This window comes from Thunnus thynnus, chromosome 3 (assembly GCF_963924715.1).
Source record: "Thunnus thynnus chromosome 3, fThuThy2.1, whole genome shotgun sequence".
Taxonomy (NCBI): Eukaryota; Metazoa; Chordata; class Actinopteri; order Scombriformes; family Scombridae; genus Thunnus; species Thunnus thynnus.
In genome coordinates, this window is record NC_089519.1 from 25,822,780 (window position 1) to 25,846,435 (window position 23,656).

The following is a 23,656-nucleotide window of genomic DNA, read 5'->3' on the forward strand; positions in this document are numbered from 1 at the left end:
AAAGTAAAAGAATCTGATCATCCGTGTAGCGAGTCTTCCTCGCTGGAGCTGATGTGATCTTATCTAGAGTAGCTTCCTGACTGTTGCTCAGATAGCAGCACTCCTGGCGGTGCCCTCAGATAAATGCTGCCACAGAGCATGTGCTCTGCCAGACATAAAGCTACATCAAAGCTGTTTGCAACATTAGCACCACTGGCTGCATGACTGCGCACATTAGTTATGGTTGAGGGTGGTTGATATGAAGGAGATGAAGGGCGAGGAGATGTAGATGAAGGAGGGAGGAAGGAGATGAAGATTATATGTGGGAACAATAAGGGCTCTATTTTTGTGATGGTGCATGCTGGGGTAACTGGGTCAGAGAAGTGATATTTTTGTCAATTGTACACAATTATTTTCTATGTTTGTACATGTTTGGTATTGATGTATTGATGTGAATTGCTGTGGAATATACTGAATGTCGCTGAATTTGGAGACGAGATGCAGCAATGTCGTGCTGTTTAAGATCTTAATTTAGATGAAAATGTGTATTTGATTATGTACAAAACAGTGCACCATTATCTCAAATGAAAATTTCTCAGCCATAAAAAAATGACAAAATAGACTGTGTAAGGTGTTACACAGTGTAGTAAAAGGTTTCACCTTAGTTAGGGGGATTTAAAGAATAGATTCACATTGTTTCAAATCAGAGTTATTGGTCACTGTAATTCTCCCTCCTGTCCAACCATGAAATGGTTCCTTCTTTAACATGATTCCAATGTAAGAGATAGGGATCAAAATCTACAGTTGTAATTCTGTACAAAAATGCAAGTTCAGCCAAAGGTGAAATGAGGCTTCAGCAGTCTGAATTTGACAAATCAAGGTTACAGCCATTTTATTATGAAAGTCCCTCTTTGTGTTTCCTCGTACTGTGTTTGCTGAGTTGCAAAGGAGGAATACAAACACAAAGACGCACAAAGAAGTTATTTCATACTAAATACTCATATTAGCTGTGACTGAATTTTAGAATGCCTTTTTATACAGACCAAGGATTGTGGATTTTGACCCCCCATCTCTTTACGTTTGAAACATGGTAACAATTGATTACAAACCCGTAGACTACACACAGGTGATGTGCATTTAACTAATTCTCAAACCTCTCAAAAGTATTCACCTGTTAAAGGGGGTGAATACTTATTCAAACATGTTGTTTATATTTTATACTTGTACTTGTTTGTAAGTATGTTTAATTTAGATCAGTTTGTGGAGGTCTATTTTTCACTTTTAAATCTACCTTGATTCGATAAAACTGAAAAAATCTGATTACATCTCAAGTTGTTTTTGTAGGTTAATGTCAAAAAACAGTTATTTGCTGAATATGCCTGTCCTATAGCTACAGCCAATTCCACTGAAGAATATTTAAAGTATTTGTTGCTAAATCCTGTTATTTGCACTATTGTTGCAGTCTAAATTAATTTGGACCTCAGGTTAATCTCCAGCCAAACATAATTATCAGTTCCCTCATGAAAAAAAACCTGGACCATTTACTATAATGAGCCCATTGTGCAACTATCATGAAACATGCTAAATCAGCAGAGTCAGCACGTGCTCCGTTTGTCAGACAGGACTCCAAAGCTGCGTCGTCATTTCATTCTTAACAAGCACGACAGTGATTGGCAGGCACGTCCAATTATAGCCGCAACTGGCTGACACCAGCTCAGGTCATCAAATTCCCACTTGGACCTCCAGTTGTCAAATAGTCCCATTGATCCGTGAGCTGTGGTATCTATTGAAAGCTGATGAGGAACTGTACAGGTCAGGGGAGACGAGCCTGGGTGGGTTCAATTAATGATGCATCATGGGAGATTGACGTGATTAGTTGTGGTAGGGAGGAAAGCCCTCTGGTCTTATTATGCGATACAGATTTGTGTATGTGTTAGAGAGAAAAAGAGGGCTCATTATGAATCTAATTATCATTTTATGTATTTGAAGCTGTACTAGTTAACATTTTATATTAACAATGGATCAAATTATTCAAAGGTGAATAACCAACAGAAAATTATCACCAGACTCTGCAGTTCTTCCCAGCTTTATGGAACGTTTTAGTGTCTCTCAGCTCATTGTTTTGGTTTTACGGGCAGCAACTTTAATGTTTTGGTTCACTCACCCACTGGTGTCATTAATGTCATTTTAAGACACAGCAATCAGTTGATTTCAGGGGGAGAAAAACACCTTACTGTACCTGCCCAGCACCAAATGGCAAGAAGACAAAGCTAGCAACTAGCTGGTGAACATAGAGATGCATTCAGTAACTAAAGAGGCAAATTCCTCAAGAGCTGAAACCAAAACAGCCAAAAGGAGACTGAATATTGGAAATTCATTGGGTGGCCAGAAACATGACTGATAATTTTGCCATGTGTCTGCTGGATGTGTCAATAGGCAAGTATTTGCTAACATGTTTGCTATAACAACTTTATAACAGATAATATGTCAATGATGTGTTTATATTTATTGTGTAGCGCCCAAGTGGCAAAAAGGAAATATGATATGAGACTATATTAAATTAAAAGTAAAACCCCATGAAACCAGTCTTCACTGCACTCAACTCTGTCAGGAGATGGGACATGACTCACCAGCCTTCACAAACAGAGAAAAAGACTAATAAGAGTAAAAAGGTTGAATGTTTTCAGCTGACTCATGTGTGTTGTACACTAGTACCTTTTTTAAATTGTAAGTTTATGAAGAAATCAGGGCAAAGTGGCAGCAAGCAGGCTCAGAGTAAGTGCTTTGCTCCTATTTTTTTCATTGAACTTAAATTTTCTATTGCTGTTTAACCTGCTGTTGAACTCTGAGTCTATAACTGAAATGACCACATTTGACTTAACTATTACCCTCTTGCCCTTACTGTTGATTTACAGTTATTGGGTGGATGAAATGGGGGAAAAAAGTATTGATTTCCAATATTAATATTCTGATTATTCCATTTCATTGAATTTTGACAAGCATAGCTTCACAGAAAATTGGTTTTATGTGGATCAACCCCTTTGTTTCATGTTAATGACTGACATGAGCAAAATTATTTTCCTAAACATATTTACTCCCCATTCTCTGCAGCCTTTTCACTCAAACAATGGACGCTCTGCAATCATTAGTGCAGTTCTGTCTGTGAAAGTCACATATCCCAGTGTGTGTGTGTGTCTGTGTGTGTGTGTGTTCATGCACATGTGCATATGAGGAATATTCTGCCTTTTCCAAATCAGTACAATCATGAAGAAAATACAGAAACTTTGCCCCCTCAACTTTCATGAAAATTAAATTGAAATTAGTAAACCAGTTAAATATATTCCACATAAACATGATTTGGAAGCTCTTCAGTTCTTAGTAGTAAAAAATTCTGTAAAAGATAGAAACCAAAGTTAATAAGTCACTAATTTGGCACCAGTATGAGGTTCCAACTTCACAATTTCTCTATGATTGATATCAACAAAAATTGCTACTATGCCAGTACACACTGCACAAGCCGTTCATTAGTGAGTGTGAAAGCCATTTGCAACAAGTAATTAGCTGTACTTTCTCTAAGTGAATAACAATCATTTCAAATCTTTTGGCCATATATAAGATCTCTCACTGCAGAAAAGAGTGTAGTGATATTTATTCTGTAATTTACTTCACCAAATGTAAGCATTTAGTCTCTTTATCTGTTACTTATCAATAGTGTCCTAAACAATTCAAACAAGGTGACCGGTTCAACATTTTCACGTTACAAAAGCAGGCTCAAAATAAACATTTAAAAAACAGTTAAACATCAAATTTTTCTAATTTGATTTTTAAAAGTTAGACCACAGTCTTGATTCCAAAATGAATCAGCAGCCAGTGAACAGAGAAGAAAAGACAAATGGTCCAGTTTAGGGGTGGGCGATCACAATCTTATCATGATTCTTTTTCGTGCTGGGTTTTAAGACTGTTTTGTTACTGAACAGTACTCAAGATTCAAAAAACTTTGTCGTCTATAACATGATAGACATTTTCAGGTTAGGGGCTCACAAACAACATAAAAACATACACCTACGAAAAACTCGCATAACTTTACTTTAAAACACAAACAATTCCATAAATAAATAAGAGCAGGTGTGCAAAGCTGCATTAAAAAGTAATGACAGTCTATTTGGACTTGTTTAAAATGGATATTGCAGTGGGAAACCAAACTAACAGTACAACCAGACTAATTTTACAGGTGAAAAAGCAAACAGCTTATCTTGTGTAGAAATGTTAGTGTGTGATTGCGTTTTCCACTAAAGGGGAACATGTTCAAGGTCCACTTTGACTCAGGTCAAAATAGAGTTTACAGTAGTCTAGACCAGATGAGATGAAGGCCTCTCAAAGTTTTTATTTTTATTCTAGAGATTCTCCTTTAGCTGCAGGAGAGAGGACTGAACCCTCTTGACCTGATCAGTGAAGCCGTGGTTAGAGTTCTGTGTCATATCCTGGTCTTTAATGGATGGTTTAACATACTGTAGCCAGCAGGCCACAGGCCCAGATTATCTTTTGTTGTGTTGTTAGATAGAATTCGGTGGATAACAAAGAACTAACTCTGATCCAGTGTCTGTTGTTTATTTAGAATTGTTCAGAAGAATTAGCCGTACTTGTGCACCATCCAGCGCTTATTTATTTTAGGGATTTGGGAGCTGCTGTCAATGAGGAGTGATATCAAAATACTGGCAACGCTTGCAAGTGCAAAACAGCACTGTAACGTTCACTTATCACAAAAATGTACCACTTTATTTTTGGCCTACCTACATACACATTTGTTTGTTACTTTGTTCAAATAGACATTTTCTCTCTTTGAATATTTACAGTGTTTTATTGTATTAACAGCATGACTTTCTGAAGAAGTCATTGCTTCTAATCAATCATTTATTAATGACCACATGATTGAGGTTGCTGGAATTTGCCTTCGGTACAATGACATCAAACAGGCCGATATCAGCATCACATTATGTCATGCACACAGTCATGTGGACTGTCACAACAAACAATATTCACAGATTAACACAAGACAGAAATCACAGACAATATTTACAAGACTGACACAGAGGCTTTAAGTGCAGGTGCATCTGTCAGGCTTAGTGAGATGAGTTCGGAGTCCTTATTGCAGTGGGGAAAAAACTGTTTCTAAATGATGTGGGCAGGGACCAGTAGCGCCTCGTAGAGGGCATCAGCTGGGAGAGGTGGTGAGCAGGGTCAGAGATGATCTTTTTTGCTCTATTGATTGTGTGTTTGTTGATATAGTGATTCAACTGATAGGAGAGAGGTGTCAATAATCCTGGATGATTTATTATTGACTATGCGCTGCAGTTTTTTGTGTGTGTGACTGTCCGTGCTGCCGTACCAGACTGTTAGGGCTGAGGTCAATGATGGGTGTGTTCAACTGAAGGAGGGGGTTTTGTTTTACTTAGGAAGAGCAGTCTTTGCTGGGCTTTTTTAGTAATGTATTCTGTATTGATGTTCCATTTGATTGTGTTGCTAACATTTGTGCCAAGAAATTTGAATGAGTCAGTGATGAGCATTAATGGGCAGTTGTGTCCTGAAGTACTGGTGTGAATCCAAACTGTAACTTTACGTCATCAGATCCCTGTCACATGTGCCTACACTCAAAGAGGACACGTACTGAAACTAACATCGCTGACTAAGCATGTGCTAGAAAAGCAAAATGGATGCTTGCTTTGAAGAGAGACTATGTTAGCAGATTTGTCGCTATCTACATCTCTATAATTCGTCTTTAAGGGAGTACAAAGACACACAAATGGCGTTGGAGAAATCACACAAATCTTTAGAAGAACAACTCTGCAGGCACCAGACGGAGTATCTGTATGCGTATGCAGACCTCCAATTGAAAATGGAGCTTGAGTCATCCGCTGCTTTACTTTGATCCACCAACATCTGTCATCCAAATAAGATTAGATGGAAATTTGGTGTTTCAATAATATCTTTCTTTTGGGACTGTGAGCCAACAAGAAAAAGAAAAGTTTAAACGTATCTCCTCAATGCTGATGGATGACTACAATAAATCAGTTCATTTGAAATAATTACCACGCTCCAGGTCTGATTAAGCCACTTGTTAAACAGTCTATTTGTCATTTTCAGATTTTGCACTCGCTTTCTTCATACAGTCACAAACATTTTGCCTCATAGCTGAACTGTAAACTAATATCATATATATAGAGGTGAAAATTTGACCCGTTTTCATTACTGTATGCCAATAATGGCATTTCAAGGTATTACATTAATGAGGTTTGGGTCAGTACATACATTATTATTCAGAATGGGAACACACAGGTACACACAGATGCTTAAACCTGCATTGCGGAAGTTTTACATATAAATGAACGTCCATTACATTCAAGCCCTTGCCATACGAGTTCACACAATGCTGATTAAGCCTAACACTGCCAGATAAATCTCTCTGTATTTCACATTATATGGAGTTTTTAAATTTCATGTCGGGGGCGACATTCCCGCGCTGGCCATTTGGCCGTTAATCATGTGGCTCTTCTAGACTTTCCAAATGTTATCTGACCGAATGGATCAAATTCTGGTAGTGAAACGAATCATTTTGTGGTGGTTGTGTGATGATAAAAACAATTTATCCACCGTTTTACAGATGCAACAGTAGGTTGTGGCCAGTGGTGTACTGGCTATCAGGCATACTGCTTTGGGACAAATCCCAGCGGGCTGGTTGACTCTTAGAACATATGTTTTTACCGGCCCTCTCTGTGTGCCTGTCATTCAGGGTGCGCCTGAGAGCGTGTTGCATGCTTGTGTCAGATAATCACAGCAGAGCGCCCCCCTTTACTCTCATTGCCAGAAGGGGGAGACAAAAGTCCTGCACTCCAACTTAAAATCTCAGGAAAACTGGAGCAGATTTTGGCAAGAATTCCCAGGAAATACTAGGACCAAAATTTCCAGTACTTAACCCTTCCCCCAATTCAAACGTCATTCTGTAGATGGATCATCTGCCTTTTTTCCCGCTACATCATTGTACACAGAGCACCTAAGTAAAACATTGTAAATTTATACAAACATAGTCTTGTTTCAATGAAAAGTGATGAAAAGCAGGGCAGATCATTGCGATATGTGACTTGTGCCTTGACCCTCATTTCTGCCCCCCGCTTCGGTGTTCTCACATCGTCAGCTTGTGAACCAGTCACTGTCACAGCTTCCCCTACCACTGTCCATTATGATCACTTCAGCTGACAGTGCTCCCAGGAGCTGCACAAGAGAGATGCTCCATAATGCACCAGGTTTTATTACTCAACTATGACGAGGATACACACTTTATACCCCAAATATTTGAAGCATCACCTCCTAACCGGCAACTCTGAGTCATCTTGGAAAATTCTGATTTAGGGGAAGCTCTAATCACAACCTTACATCCATTCTTCATACTGATACAGTGACCAGACCAACAGTCCAATACAAAACATTTATATATGACAAAGAACAGCATCACAACATTACCTCACATTTGAGCAACTGGATTTAATGAATGTTTGGCATTTTAGTTGATGACTAAAATGATCAATCAAGCATCAATTAAGTTGCTGATAAACTTTCTGACGACTAATTGATTAATCAACAAGTCATTTCAGCTCTAGCTAAATGTATATATGAATATGCATTGACCTCATAGCACTTGGTTGGGGTAACAAATAACCAATAAACAAACAAGAACAAGCATTGAGGCTGTTCTTTAATGTTGGGGGGAATTTTAAAGACATGACAAATCTGGCAAACAGTATCATTTCTTTCATGTTTTCATCACTGATGGCATGCTGATATAAAAAATGTAGCTTGACTCATTCAGCACTCTACTTAGAATCAGAAATTCGTTATTGTCTCTGCTTTTTGGGACTGGGATCCAACAAGAAAAGGAAAAGTTTAAAGACGTCTCCTTGAATCTGATGGATGACTGCAATAAATATGCTCATTTGGAATAATCACCACACTTCCTCCTGTCGCCTCCAACACCTCATTGGACAGATAAATTGCTTGTTTTTCCTGTTTACCATAGCTCCTTATTCTCTGCCAATTATGACAGCTATTGCTTTTTTTTTTTTTTTTTTTTTTACTTTTATTTTAACTTGATGGGTGCCTGCTGAGAACACAGGCTACATTTACAGAACTTTGTAAGTTAAATACCATAAGTCATGTTTAAGAGTTAAAAGAAGCCTTGCCTTGAGAATTACATGGACTACCTAAGTTCAGTCAGCAGCATTTTGTTAGACCCCCTGGTGGTTAAAAGATCAAGACATGAAAGATTAGGAGATCAGTTTTAAAATGCATTATTCCAGGCCTACATGGGTTCCAATTGAAATTTATACTTTGGAAAAGCCTCCTCGTTTCATGATTCTCCATAAACCATACTGTAAAAATGATGAAAATGTTGGAGATATTTGTGGGAATTGAAGCTTCCAGTTACAGATCTGTTGGGTGGGCAAGGAAGTGTATTTACATATTGATTATTATTTGGTCCAAAGGATTTAGAGAGAGGGAGAGAAAACTCGAAGATACAAAAGTTGTGCTTTATTATGTATGTTACATATCTCCATCACCTGTCAGTTTATAACCAGACCACGGTTTAATGCAGGCGCTCTATGCTACTGTCATGGCTGCAGGTGGGGAAAGCCCCCCATAAAGCCTGCCTAAAATCACATCTCCTTTCATGTGCTTCACTTCAATGTAACTTTTTCAACATTTACATTCAGATTCAAAATGTATTTAAGCGTTTAAGACAATAATGCCCCAAAGGCAGAGTCTAAGCAGCTAGATGACATGAAAAGGTTCTTACAGGAATTTGTCATCTGCAGCTTGTCTGCAGGCTGTTATAAAGGTCATCATGGTTGAGAAAATCCATGAAGACAGCAGAGCAGGTGTATGTGGTACTCTAAATTGATGGATTTAATTATTTTTCATGTGAAACATAAAAGATTCATCTAATGTAGGTACCTAGTTTGGCTCAAACAGACCCATGAATGATGCATGTGGTTAGCAAACTGGCTAGCATAACTCATCATCTTACACGGTGCCTCTGCCTCTGTAGGGGTAGAGGAATCTGAAATATGGATAGTGACATTCTGGTGAAACTTTGAAGGTCGACATGACTCCATGAAATATTATAAAATAGCATAACGTCCTCTTTCCACTCTGTTACTGAACTCAGGATCTGTTCCCAACAGTCCCCACTCTGTATCCTCATCCACGACAGCCAATTTACAGCAACTGTATTTCCCACGGGTTGCTGAAACTATGACTACATGATGAAATTTAAACAGATGAAGGCATGTGGATGTAATTCTATTGTATTGTCCTGACTGAGTGAGTCTCTTCATATTTGTGTACTTGTTAAAGTAGCCAATGGAAGAATCTGGGGCCCTTCAAGTGTAAAAAAACTGCAGGAAAGTCACCAAATATAGATGCATTTATTTTGACTATATAGTTGTAACATCACATGAGATTATTGTGTGAATTTCCCTAAAACATGAGACTGATTAGGCACATAATTATTTATAAAGGACATGACGACAAGGATTTAAAACTCTCCAGAAATGTTAAGTCACTTTAAAGCTCCAACCCCTCTTGCTGATTTGTTATCCTAAAACAACCCCTTCAGCTACTGCAGCACTTGTCTGCCACTGCAGCGCCAGAGTCTGTTGTAATGAAATCTCCTGAAATCCATCAGACCACACCCAGCATCATGAGCTTTCATCCCAGAGAGTCAGTATCCAGTCTGTTTGCCTTTTAAAGCGCTCTCCTCTGAGGGTTATCAATGAAAATGTTCAATGTACAGTAAAATGTATCACTTTTCTACCTAAAACTTATTTACTTACTTGTAAAATACAATCTGAAAGTTAGAATTGAACTTTCAATCAATCTAACAGCACAGCTGGAAGGGATCACAAAAGGATATGAAACTTCCATCTTTATTCTTCACTTCACTGCAGAGCCCCATTCACTATTGAAGCCATTCATTTTTCTATCTGTGCATCTGCCTACGAAGCCATGCTGTTTGGTTGAGGGCTGCATTGCCTCTTGATTCGTGCATCTTTGAATGCAAGTGATAACAGTAATTGAAACTGAGCGGTGTTGCCCAGCACTTCCACCGTAATTGACTCGCTACACCTCACAGCAAACAGGGCTCATACAATTCACAGCAGCATTTCAAATCCATCTCATTTCAGTCACAAATCTAACCAGTTTGAGTGTATTGTGTTTGTACTTACAGCATACAATATTATGCCTTTGGACGGCCAAAGCTGGCTTAGTGTAGTGAACGAGACATCGGTTATTCAGTGTGTAATGAGCAGAGCATTAAGTAAGTCAATGAACTAATCAAAAATAATTAAAGAGGGCATATAAGAGTTTTCAGAGAGCTGGCAGGAGGTTTTAATGGTTTCAGTTTATAGACAAACTGTATGCTGTACCTAATGCCTATTAAAAGTTAGCATTTAAAGAAGTGTTTGTAGAGAAAAGGTCATCAAACTCCATCAATTTACTGGCGGCCCATCTAAAAATGAATCCACTGGCACAGTGAGAAAAAAAACAGTGAAGTCGTTCTTCAGACTCTCCAGGGAAATGTTAATATTCTTCTCTGAAGAGGCTACACTTGGGTGAATTTTAATATTTCATCAATTATTAATAGTTACCTAAAACAATGCATGAATTCCATCTTGCAGTATTTTACAGTGATGGTTTATTTTACCATATAAGAAGGAGAAAAGTAACCCAAGAATCCTTCTGCGTCTAGCCGAAAGTCTCCGGATGTTCACTGAAGCTGGTCATTTTATACTTATTATTATCAAGGGTATATAACATCATAGCATGAATTATAACTTGCACCTACATTCAAAATGAGTAGAAAGAGTTACTTGTGACTCACGGAGGTAAGGTTTTGGTCAACAGCTGAGTAAATTATATTTCTCAGCTTAAGGGATCATTAAACAATTTTAAAGTGCTTTATAGTTATGTTAAAACGGACGGAGCTAATGGTTGGTGAGAACGCCACATTAGGACAGTTTATAGACGAGTCAACTCAGTAAATCAATGTTAATAAAGTCAACATTCTCGAGACAGGCTATCCGAGCACAACTGCTTGTTTTATAGTAGGTCCACCTTGTAAAGCAATCTGACGTCTGTCCTGAGATAACTCCTGAAAGCGCTTCTTGTTGTAAATCTTGTTAAATTACACATTGTTGGTTTAACCTGCTATCGCTGCGGTTTGCTTATTCTCATTCACTCACATATGCTCGTTTATACATGTTTGCCTCAGCTAAATGGCACATTTAATCACACGCAGGCATGACAGATTGACTGGAATCTGTTTATTATCTGTTTATGACATGTCCGCTTGCATGACCTTTTCTGAACCAATCACAGCGGTGCAACACGCTAACCAACTGCTTTATAGGCTTTACATCCTTACAAGGCATAAACAAAAACAATGCTGTAGTTCTCTAAAAATAGCTTTTGGCTGTTTTTTTTAAATTGGATTTCTGTTTCTTGTTGGTATGTGTTGGTCCTTGATTCACACCTTCTTGTACAGTATCCACCAGTCTGAATGTGTGTGTATTTACTGTGGTTGGATATGCTCTCTATTAGTGAGGGATCTATAGCAAAAGTATTGATACTGTGATACGTGCCTCTTTTGTAAACGATTGGCTCTCAGCAATCAATCAGTTAATCTTTATTTGTATAGCACCTTTTGTACAGGTTAGAGCAAATCAAAGTGCTTTACAGATGACTGACAGTACAATAATAAGACAGAACAAATGTAGACAGTACAAACAGAGACTAAGACTCGTGAAGTCGTATCAATGTGGATTCACTCCTCTGTTTTACATTAAAACAATCAAAAAATGTCTTTTATTTTATGCAAAATTTCAACTATACTACAGCGTTAACACCACCTAGGGTAAAAAAGAAAGATGTCACCTGGGCACAGTCCTCAAATCTGACAATAACTGATTAAAAAAGTAGTTTAACTTGCTTCATTCTACTGCCTGTTTAATAAAAACACCACTGACTATATTTACAGGAAGGCTGATCACTTCACTGGTTATATTATATAGGGTAAAGTTGTAATTTTTCTAAAAGAAACAGCAAGCTTCCTCACAACTCTCCACAACTGCTTCTCCCTCTTAGCTGTAGACCCTTCACTATTGACAACAGGAAGCAGGAACTCCATATCCCACCATATCCCTATGAGTTTTCCAATTCAGGATTTATATCATACTGAGTTCCCAGGAAAAAAAAAGGTTATTTGAGGTTCTTTCACCAGAGACCCCTTGATGAGAATACTATAAATATTCACTCACCGGCCACTTCATTAGAAACACCTGTGCAATCCAATACAACAGCTCTGCCATAAATTCTACTTTTATGAAGCTTATACATTTTTGTTGACATTGTCAGAAAGGTGATAATTCTACTTTATGTTTATTATTGAGGTCGTACTGGGTGATGGTGGTGTACTGGAGTGCATAAGCTTCGTAAAAGTAGAATTTATGGCAGAGCTGCTGTATTGGATTGCATTAGATTGCACAGGTGTTCCTTATAAAGTGGCCTGTGAGTGTATATTGTAATTTCTGAAAGCATTGAGTGATCTGTCCTGTGGCAGGACATCCTGAGCTTTAATTGAGGACACCACACTTTATTGGAGGAGTGAGATGATTTTTGTAAACAACAGCATGATAAAAGTCATAATATCAAACTTGGTTATATTTGTGCAGAAAAAATGCATTCTGTCTTATTTGGTGCATGTATTGACCTTCAGTGTCCTTTAGTCGGGGCACACTGTTCTCTGTTTCAGCACACACACACACTCACTCAGTGTGTCGCTGGAGAGAAACACTGATCTTCTGCATGAGCAGAGATGGTTATGCAATGGTCTCACCACAGCAGGTGCGACACACTGACAGTGGCATGTTGTGAGAAGTGAGGAGGGAGAGGCGGACAGCCAGGGCTATTTTTAAATATCGTAGCCATCAGTAAGGTCGGCCCGGATGCAGCATTATTAAGCGTGCCTGCTGACTTCTAGGAGGGTTTTTAAGTTTCCTTTGCACCGCTGTAGTTAGAGTGGTGAGCTGGGATCATGAAAATAAAATGCATAGAGATGAATATTTGAAAGGAACTTTTACTTTGATGAAAAGGGACGTGCAGGGCCACAGCTGTCAGGGATGAAACACTTCTAAGTTTCAAGTGGCGCTCTTAAGAAAAGGACAAGATTATACTGACTATAATACTGTCTTGCAGACATTATTTTTTAAAGATGCTGCATAATAAATACTCAGGGACCATTTGTTCTAGGCATACTGTCTCCCCAGCAGCATCATTTGGTGTATTGAAACCATCAGGCATCTGTACACGCTGCATTTATCCATCTATTCTTACAATAGCCAAAAGCAAATCAAGCATCTCACTGAGTTATGAGAATTAAACTTTCCTTTTGTACAACAGAGCAGTTGATTTACTCTTGTATTCGTGCCAACAGCCGGTAGCATCCAGTATCTAACCTCGGTTGCCTCATGCACTGCCAGCAGGCAACTGTGGCTGAGGACCCATTAGTTTACTCCCAGTGCCGAATTCAATTAAAGCTAGGGTAGGTCATTTTAGAAGCATTTTTTGCTATATATGTGCCTATGTGCACACACTCTGCCCGTGCTGCTCGTTCGTCGCTCTGGGTCTTGGTTCAGAGCTGCAGGTCCGGCTCTCTGACGGTTTTGGAGGCTGACAATGAAAGAGACTCAATATCACTTCAAGCAGGGGGATGGGACACTGATTACTTTGTGGTGGACTTCAAACAGGTGAGAGGCGATCCTGTTTACCGTTTTCTGTTTACTAAAGGTTGTTGTGCCTTGAGAGGAAGATATGTGTGTTTGTGAGTGAGCACAGTTGTAAACACTGTGTTGCGTGCAAGTATCGGGGGGGCGGCTTAACACTTTTTTTTTTTTTTTGCCTTTTCCAGAACACTGCCTATCCCAGCTGTAACTGCCCAACTGGAAAATGGGGGTTTGGAGAAATATAGCATGAATAGAACAAGGAGGCAAATAAACAGGGACATTACGATAGATGATGTTGTCCTGCATATTTGTTATGATTTACTGGAGCAAAGTAATGGACAGAGTAAATGTTTAGCTACAGGAGGTAGCCGTAGCAACGTCATCATGCAGAAACCTACGTCAGCTCATGTGGGAATAAGTTTTTGGAAGGACTTGGGGAAAATGGCATTTTTACGCTAAAACATATGTACCTCAACCCTTTAGCTGCTCATTTAATAACAATAATACTGTTACAATAATAATATAACCATGCACATAAATTAATAAAATAATAGAACATGATTTGTATTTGAACCCTACCTTCAAAACAAGAGAAAAAGTGTTGTTGTTTTTTTAAAATGGAGGTTGCGCATGAAAAAGTAGCAGGTCCAGATGAAATGATGAAAACGAGAGAGCTATTGACAAAAATCTGAAAAGCTCTCCTGACCACTTTGCACCCAATTTTTAGACAATCCCTAACTTCAGTTTGTCAGCTTCCTGTCAACCGCATTTTCACTCTGGTGCCAAGCTTCAATAATGGACCACGAGGTAAAAATAACACCTGTGCAACAACATCAGCCAACCTAAAAACATTCAGTTTACTATCACACACAGTTAAGACAAAGAAAATCAGCAAATTCTAATGAGGATGTAGCAACTAGGGAGACTTTCTTGATTAAAATGACTGCAACTATTAATCAGATAATCAGATTATCAGAATAGTTGATGACATTTTTCTGCCAATTGACTATTTGCTTAATCAACTAATTGTTTCTGCTCTAATTCATTTACATCCATACTACAAGGATGGAGGCTCTTCTCTACTGATGCACTTTTATAACCTCATTCCCACTGCAGACAGCTAAACAAAGCCCTCGAGCTATTAATTAAAGGACACACCTTTTTAGAGACGGTAAACAAGCTCTGTCCTGACAGTGAAAGTGATGTACATTGCTACTGTAAGAGACAGTCGACAACATCGGTGGCTGCAGGTGCTTCTCTCTGTCTGTCTCCTTGTATCTTTCGGCGGGTTTTATCTCGTAGAGGAGCGGTAATGAAACAGGATTGAAGTCATTTGGAGAAAAAACTGTTGATAGTAACACCAAAAACCGAGACTGCGACATGATTCCTCTGAGGGTTGTTTGACAGTCGCCACAAGCCGGGGACAAACAGCTGTAAAGCACGCTCAGAAGGAGAAATGCACTGAGAAATCGAAACTCTTTTTCCTCTTTTGCTACCCAATCGTCTGTGTGTTTTTTTTCTCTGCTAAACTTCTGAGTTTTGGAAGGGCAACCGACTGTGAGGTTTACATTGTAAACTTATGGGACGATAATACCTCTATTTCATCTGAAACACATCAGAAAATCTCCCTCCCTAACTCTCCCCTCTCTGTCTGTCTGTCTCTCTCTTTTTGCTTATCTGTCTTATTGCCCTCATGGTTGACCAAAAGAAAATCTCTCACTGCCAGAGGAACCATCCTAGCTTGTCCCAAAGCAATTACAAGCCTGGCTATTTCTTACTCTCAGCTAAACATATTGCAGACTGATATTGCATGACTTCCTTCTCCTACCTCTTCTACCCAAAGATAACAGTGAAAAGTACACTCATACTGCAGTGAAATTGTCTGGGGAACTTCTCAAAGACTTTGCCTCTGAAGTTAAGCCTGTGGAAAACCCTCCCTTTGATTGCGGTTTGAAATTAAGAGCCCTTACTGGCAGCCTGCATGGACAATAAGAAGAAAATCAGACCGTGCTAGTGATGGGAAAGTTAATAGGATTGCAGCAGTGACAATAACTTCTTTCAGACATGCACTTTGTTACGTAAAACGCTGCCAGTTTTATACGTCGGTCACATGTTTGATTAAGCCCCTGAGTCATTTTTCAACCCCGTCTCCTTGAAATCACACACACACACACATATATGTGTATATATATATATATATATATATATAATATATGACTCATTTGTTTGCTGGTTTTGTTTACATGCTGGTATTGTGCTTCAAGTCACAGTTGACATTTTCAACATTTAACCAATCTTCCTCTAATATTAAGTGTTTTGAGTGCATAAACATAACCATAAAAAAGTTTAATCATGCTTTAGTTGCTATGAAGAAAACTAGAGAAATACGTTATCTGTGAACATTAAGAAGATATGTTCAGTATCAACATTTTTGTGACTTGGCAAATACGTTAAACATCACATTTCGGCATTATTTTTATTTATTTTTTTAAAACCTGGGTGTCTTTATGTTGTTAACAAAAGCTGTTTGCTGTTGCAGGTTATATAAGTGTAGTTTCTATGAGACAGGGTTGCATTTTTCATAGTCTAACCCTAACCCTCAGTCTGAAGTCTGAGCTGAACACCATCACATTAACCTCAAGGTTACAGCAGCACAAGGTTGAATAAACAGAGATCTAAGAGCACTGTAATAGTTTTGTTGTTTAATTATCATCTCTTACATGTTAAGAAAACTAAACCACAAAGCACAGTGAATTAGCCACGTAGAGTAATAAGACTGTAATGTGTTTTCGCTCATCTTTTCCCATGTGCATATCCAGTAAAACCTTTTACATAAAGCATGTGAGCAAATATTAATTAAGAGTCACAGCCTAAGGTCTCGTTGCTGTTGGACTATTTATATTAGAGTGATTCATTCTGCTGCCTACCTAAGAAATGATGACTTAGATGAGAATGTGTTGGTGGATTTAAACGGTTGGGTGGACTAGTGAGAAGTTTCCATGCAAATGTAGCACGAAGTTTAGTTTCCATTCACTACTGGTATGTGAATATTAGGAGAAAAATTTGGTGTTGATGTTCCAGTCCGATGCCATTAAACCATCAAAGAGAAGGACGAAACGTGATGATGTAATTAATGGAGTGTCAAACCTCAAATGATGGATATAACCATGTGGAAAACATGATGGAAATATGGCATTTATGTTTATTACATGTATTATTTTTGAGAGACGTTACAGTATCCTCGTCGGTCTGCACATATGTGATGATTTTGTCTGCAGCTATTTTTTTTCTCTTCAGTAGAGCTGAAGTTAGAGTGATGTTTAGGTCACATGCTTCATGGTTTATTCGCTGTTTCCATTGCACTTGTTAGCATTTTGTTCTTATTGATGCACATTTTCATCTCAGCCAAGTGTAAAAACTTTCAGAGCTGCAACAATGAGTCGATTAATCAATTAGTTGCCAACTTTTAAGTTAATCACCATTTATTTTGATAATCAATTAATCGTTGAATCTCTGATTCCAGCTTCTTAAATGTGAATATTTTCTGGTTCCTTTGACAGTAAACTCAATATCTAGTTGTTGACTGTTGGTTGGCACATTTTATGGATCAAACAATTTAATTAATCGAGAAAACAATCGACAGACTAATCGATACTGAAAATAATCGTTAGTTGCAGCCCTAAAAACTTTATTGCAATATTTCACTTCTTTTTTTTTTAATTTCCAGTGTTTCCACTCAGGTTTTTTACACGCATATTGAACATTTCTCCCATGTATCTAACTATTGTGAAAGCACTGCAGCTCTATCCATAGCAGCCCTATTATGTTTAAATATATGTAGCTATGACAGAAAATGTATGTAATGGGGACTTTTTTTATATGAAAACCTAAAAGTGATAACAGATACATGAAGCTAGAAGTGTTACATATTCCATGTCTGAAACAGTTTTTTTTCACAATAATAGAGGTACAGAGATATGTTGGAATGTGGTTAAACATCCTTTGGCACAAAACGATCTACCGACATGCAGTCTAGCCTGCTCTTCATTATAAACTGCGCATCTAATTCACATGAAGGTCAGCTGACACCAGCTTTTTTCATTTACTCTTAGACTAAACAAACCTCCGGTTTCTTCTGTTTCCCGCTACCAGGTGTTGACTTATTGTTCAGGAAGACAGTTTTCCCCCGAGGGGGACCGGGTCAGTCGCTGTGCCAAGCCTGAGAGTATGAAAATGGAGGTGACAGGATGTTGATGAGGAGGCCCGAAGCGTTACCTCCAACTGCCGTGCCCTGGAGTGCTCCACTCTGCCAGCCGGTAATGAACCTGTGAGGCTCCGCTCCACTCACCTGTCACCCAGTCACCCAGTCATTCTTCACCAAGCGCATTTTCACCCCAGAGGGAGACAGAAACAGGCAAATACGCAGTATTCTGTATTAACTATCAGATGTGTTGTTTGTTTTCAGACAAACAACACATTGCGTATGCTACCTGAGTCGGTCTGACTGATTATATGAAATACATGAATTGTAAACAACAGTGGGGAAACATGGAGTCAGTAAAGAGCACAAAACAGTTGAGTGAGTGAGAAATGCAGTGTGGAAATAAAGAAGCAGTGCAGGGATACGGCAGAAAAGTGAGTACAAACGGGCATATATTCCACCAGACTGCAGGTGTGAGTTAAGCTGATAGTGAGGTGTGTGTGCGTGTGTGTGTGTGTGTATGTGTGTGTGTGTGTTTTCTCTTCTGTGTCACCCCTCTGAGCTCATGTGCCCAGCAGACTGGATCTTCCTCTCTCTCTCTCTCTCTCTCTCTTTCTCTCTCTCTCTCTCTCCTTCCCTCTCCTTCCTCAATCCCTCCAACCCACTGATGAGGAACACAAACTCGATATGTAAGCTTGACAGGATTTTCACTTTCACTCCATCTCTCTTCCTCAATATTTTCTCTTTCTCATTCCACTTTTTGGTGAGCCATATAACCTTAAATAATTCCCATAGAGTAGCAAAGGGGGGGGGGGGGGGGTATATTTTTGGGCACCCAGTGTTCTTTAAGGAAAGTCCTGTTCATTTTCATGCATAAAGATGGAGATTGGCAGCTGGAGCACTTCCAAGGCTTGGGTGGACACAAACTATACCCAGTTAAATTACTAGCGCAGAAAATGACCAAATGTGTTAGGAAATATCTGTCTTTGGTATCTTTGTTAAAAAGTCAAAGGTACATAACTGTGTATATAAAGACATAAGAGAAGCCTCCTCCAAGTCCTTCAAACTAAATGACAAAATTATCATTGCCCTCTTAAACAACCAATATGACCAATATGTGGTACCTTCCAAAACACATATGAACTATAATAAAATAGTCTTAACTCAAGGTCCTATTTATTTACAATTTTCCAGAACTTCAGTCATGTGATAACAGGTGGTTGTGCATTGGGGGTAAAAGTTTACCCCTATCTCTGTTTTTTTGGGGTGACGGCATGTGAATGAATACATATCTCTGTTTCAATTTGCATGGCTACGTGAGGTCCTTATTAGGAAAACATAAACATTTCTTTATTATTATCATAGTTATTTCTATGGTCATTTTATGTGTTCTATCAGGAAGACAACAATAGAGAGATGACAAGAAATGAGGGTAGAGAAAGATGGGGAATGATGTACGACAGTGATCTGCATCTGGATGCAAACAACAGATGTTCTGGTTGTCGGTCTGCACATAAATCTGTAAGCCACAAGGGCTTCCCAAAACCACCATTTCTGTTGTTTTTCTGGTGGAGACAGACTCTGCATTTCAGTAAAGGAACATCCAATCACCAAGCACAAAATTCTGCACAACGGCAAGTTGAAGCTAAAGATTACACATTGTAGAAACCTGATAAAACATTCAGCAGCGTAAATTAATTTATGTAAATTCACTTTCAGATTTTGGGTTGGTTTTGTTTGAATTTAGCCGTATGGTACAATTATGTTTTAACAGCAATTATGTTTTTCATAATTTCATAATTGCAACTCACAAGCATTCTGACTCACTTCCTTGCCATGGCAACGCAGGGTGAAGCTCATGGGTATAGTATTTCAAGACAGATCATTTTTGAGAATTTTAATAGCAAAATCTATATATGCATATCCATCATATGGGATTTGGGGTGATTAGCTAACCGCAGCCCATCATAGCAAAACCACATCATTAACTCGTGGATCATAGCTAACAGAGCGATATAGCCGGAGGTGTGTGTTTGGATCTTAAAAACTTTCTTGGCCCAAACTTTATATTTTCAAAGAATGCGTTGTATAATTGTTTCATTTCTCATTCCTCCAACTTCTGATCTAACAACAGGGGTGTGGGAGTTATAGATGTGGAATATTGAGGAATTTCAAGTGGTTAAAAATACATCTCCCACTTTGCAACTCTACTGCTCTCTCTCCCTTTGTCCTTTTAACCTTGTCCTGTAGCCGAGGTCTCATCAATTTTGAATAGAGAAGTTAATAGAGTAGAAACCACACTGGCTAGGCCAGATAATCTCTGTTTTTCCACATTCTCCCAGTTTCATTCTCATGTATTTCAACACTAGACTCTAATGTTGTATTAATATCAAGGTCTGCTTGAAGCCAAATTATTTCACCAGCATGGTTGCTCCCGGTAGCACTTTGACCCACAGTGAAGCGATTGATGAAGGACTGTACGCAGGAAGCCACTTTTGGCTCCGGTGGAAATGTTTACCTTTTCATAAAGCATTTTGTCCAGACAAAGTGAAATGGAATATAAATTAAGAAACGCTCTGAGATGCAAAATATGACTTGGAGGTGATTTAGTCCCTTCTGAAGAACAGTCCAGTTTACCATCCTTGTGATTTACCACAGCACTACTCCATCTGTATCTGTACTCCATCAACTGGGATAATTGAAACGTATTTTAATTAAAACATTAGCTATCAATCAAAGGCAATCCACAAACAGTAAAACTGATGAAATACCATTGCGGTATATTAGTGTCTTTCAGTGAGGTTATATGTCGTAAATAACATTACACTGTGTTGTAATTCCTAAAATGTTTTGACAAAAATGAAATTCAAATTCAAACTACACCCACACATGCAAGCTGGACTCGGCAATGCAAAGGTGTTGTGTAATTTATGGTGACCACTTCATTAACAGCTAACGCATCTATAGCAGTGACAGGGACTCAGGGTCTCCCTATGGCAATATGTGGCACTAAAATGGAAAACAATACATGCATTGGGAGCCGGGCCAGGCACTGGGCTCAGTGCAACCAAAGGTCGTTGTCTTTCAATAAATCAGTGGAGGCAATAGCAGGGATGATTGTATAGGCTGGCGGCCATAGTGAAGCTATTACTTATCCCCTTGTCAGCGTACTGGGTCCAGTCATTGTGCTCGGGCCAGCAGCGGGTCACACACGAGAGCAGGAAGAGAGACACACATTTAAACACACATACATGCACACTGTATGTGCACGTTTCATGCTTTCATATGAACACAAATGGCATAAAACTACCACTATGAATATAACAATAGTCAATTTGTGTGTGTGTGTGTGTGTGTGAGAGAGAGACTCACATCAGTTTGCTGCAGTTCCTCCTGACCTTATAAGGCCGCAGCTCATCTGCAGTCAGTCTATACTGTCATTAGTCCTGTCATTTGTCACTCTCCTAGCAGCTCATACCATCACATATTCATCAATTACTGTCTAACAATAGCGTAGGTGATTTGCAATCATAATGTAATTATGAGACGGCATTGGTGTCATTAAATTTTAATATTCCATTGCCAGACAAAGGCTGTAAGTTGTTCTTATGATGTTGACAGCAGAAAATCCCAGAGAGGATGATGTTGCACCTCCTGAGTATTTCAGAAAAAGTCACAGGAAGAGAAGAGATCGCAAGAGAATGGAAATGAATGAAGGGACAGATGTAGCGATGAGGGGGTATTAACCTACAAGTAGGGCAGTTGTCTTCCAATATCGTGGCCGCCCACACTCCCGCCCACTCCGTGTAAACTGTCCTTCAGGAGGGTCTGTACTACCAAGGTCATTTCTGCTACATCAGAGTGATTCACGACCAATAAAACCAAACACCCGAGCGCCACGGTACTGAACTGAGAGGCAGAACATGATTTTTTCCACTAGCTGGTTTTCAAGACCATTCAAAGCCCAGTGGACACAACCAACAATATATAAACTATAGAACTCAACAAGCATACGATCTAACCCACTGGAGCTCAGTTCAGTATTACTTTGAGCTTTACATATACACAGCACTTCAGTTTTTCATTTTGAGATAAATGACTAATGAAAACCATGTGGATACTGCAAAGTCATAGTTTTTGAAATATCTATTGTTAGTAGCGGTGAAACAATTGGTCAATTAATTGATTTGAAGATACAGACAACAATTTTGAATATTAATCAAAGTCATTTACTAAACAAAGTCTCTCAAATGTAAAGATTTGCTGCTTTTCTCTGTTTCTTTTCTCTTTTTTTTTTTAACATATGTTAAAATAGAATATCCTTATGTTTTGGGCTGTTGATCAGTCAAAAGAAGATTTTGAAGATTCACCATTGACATTCAAAATATGGGCATTTTTCTGAGACCTAACCATTAGATTAGCCGATAACCAATAGATAAATAGGTAATAATTAGCATTTCCATTTACACAATGTATATTAATTGTTTGTAGTTTTATAGTATATTATTTACTACTGTATACTACATCAAAAGCATACCTTCAGTATTCCCCTAATTTAACATTCTCATCTACCACTTGCCAATTATTTATGTTTTTATAAATGTGATCCACAAGTGAAGATTCCAGTTTGTGTAAAATTATTTGGCTAATAAAACTGATTTAATTAGTTTCAAACTTAAATATTATACAAACAAACCTATTAAGTATGTAATCAGGTGGGGATTTTTAAGTCAAAGAGGCAACAAAAGTCTATAATTATCTCATCTTAGAACAGTCTAGTTTAAATCACTGATGTGATGGAAGTATGTTTTTCCTTCTCTAAGCTTAATACCTCATCTATGTAAACAGCCAATTTGATTTGACTTGTGACAAATCAATGGCATCTCCAGTGAATAAACACACACACACACACCACATGTACACTCATACACAACTTGTGTGTTCAGTTGCAGGTGTTAGTGGATTAAAAAATATGATTCAGTTAAGTTAAAAACTTTGAATATCTATCCATCCCCCAGTAGAATTACAGTGTGCAGTTCAAATAGCAAAATACAATAAAAATGTTTGCTCAGTCCTCAGTGGCTTCAGGGAACCATAATGAATGTGTCACCAGTGTCATTTCTGCACTGATACAAACTTAAAACAAACACTGTTATCGAAATGTTATCACATCCATCAAAACAAAAAACAGTAGCGCTCCGGAGCAAGACATCTCAATAATACAATACATCATAAAAAATACAGATTCACATCAAAATTGCATCCTGAGGATATAAAGTAAAAAATTCTCATTACTTCTGGATCACAATCTAACTTTATCTCTCTTTTAAATATCAGGTTTGAATAAAAATTGAATAAATTCATTCAATTCATTGAAAGAATTTAATTATGGAAAATCATTACAGTGATCTGATGAAGGCTGTTAATACAACAAAAAATTGGCAGATGGAGGTCACCGTACTACAACATTTATTTTTCATTTTGGATAACTGCTTTTGAATTGCTGTGCTGTTGGGTATAGTGTAAAGTGTAATATTGGATTATGTTCTTTTTTTGTTGACATTTGGTATAAATCAGATTAAAACTGGTAGTAAGCTTTTCCAAGGAACACAAAAGTGTATCTGCAAACCTATGCAGGGTAAAG

General features: G+C 38.3%; 1 long non-coding RNA gene across 5 annotated transcripts in view; it reads left to right on the plus strand.

Moving 5' to 3' along the window:
- LOC137179920 (uncharacterized) overlaps window positions 1–23,656 on the plus strand; it is a 145,346-nt gene that overhangs the window by 60,647 nt on the left and 61,043 nt on the right. For 4 of the 5 annotated variants that reach the window (XR_010927888.1, XR_010927887.1, XR_010927890.1 and 1 more), the window contains exon 3: window positions 17,964–18,127. The exons of the other annotated variant lie outside the window; for it this stretch is intronic. This is a non-coding gene — a long non-coding RNA (uncharacterized lncRNA). The remainder of the gene's footprint in view (window positions 1–17,963; window positions 18,128–23,656) is intronic. 5 annotated transcript variants of the gene reach the window in all.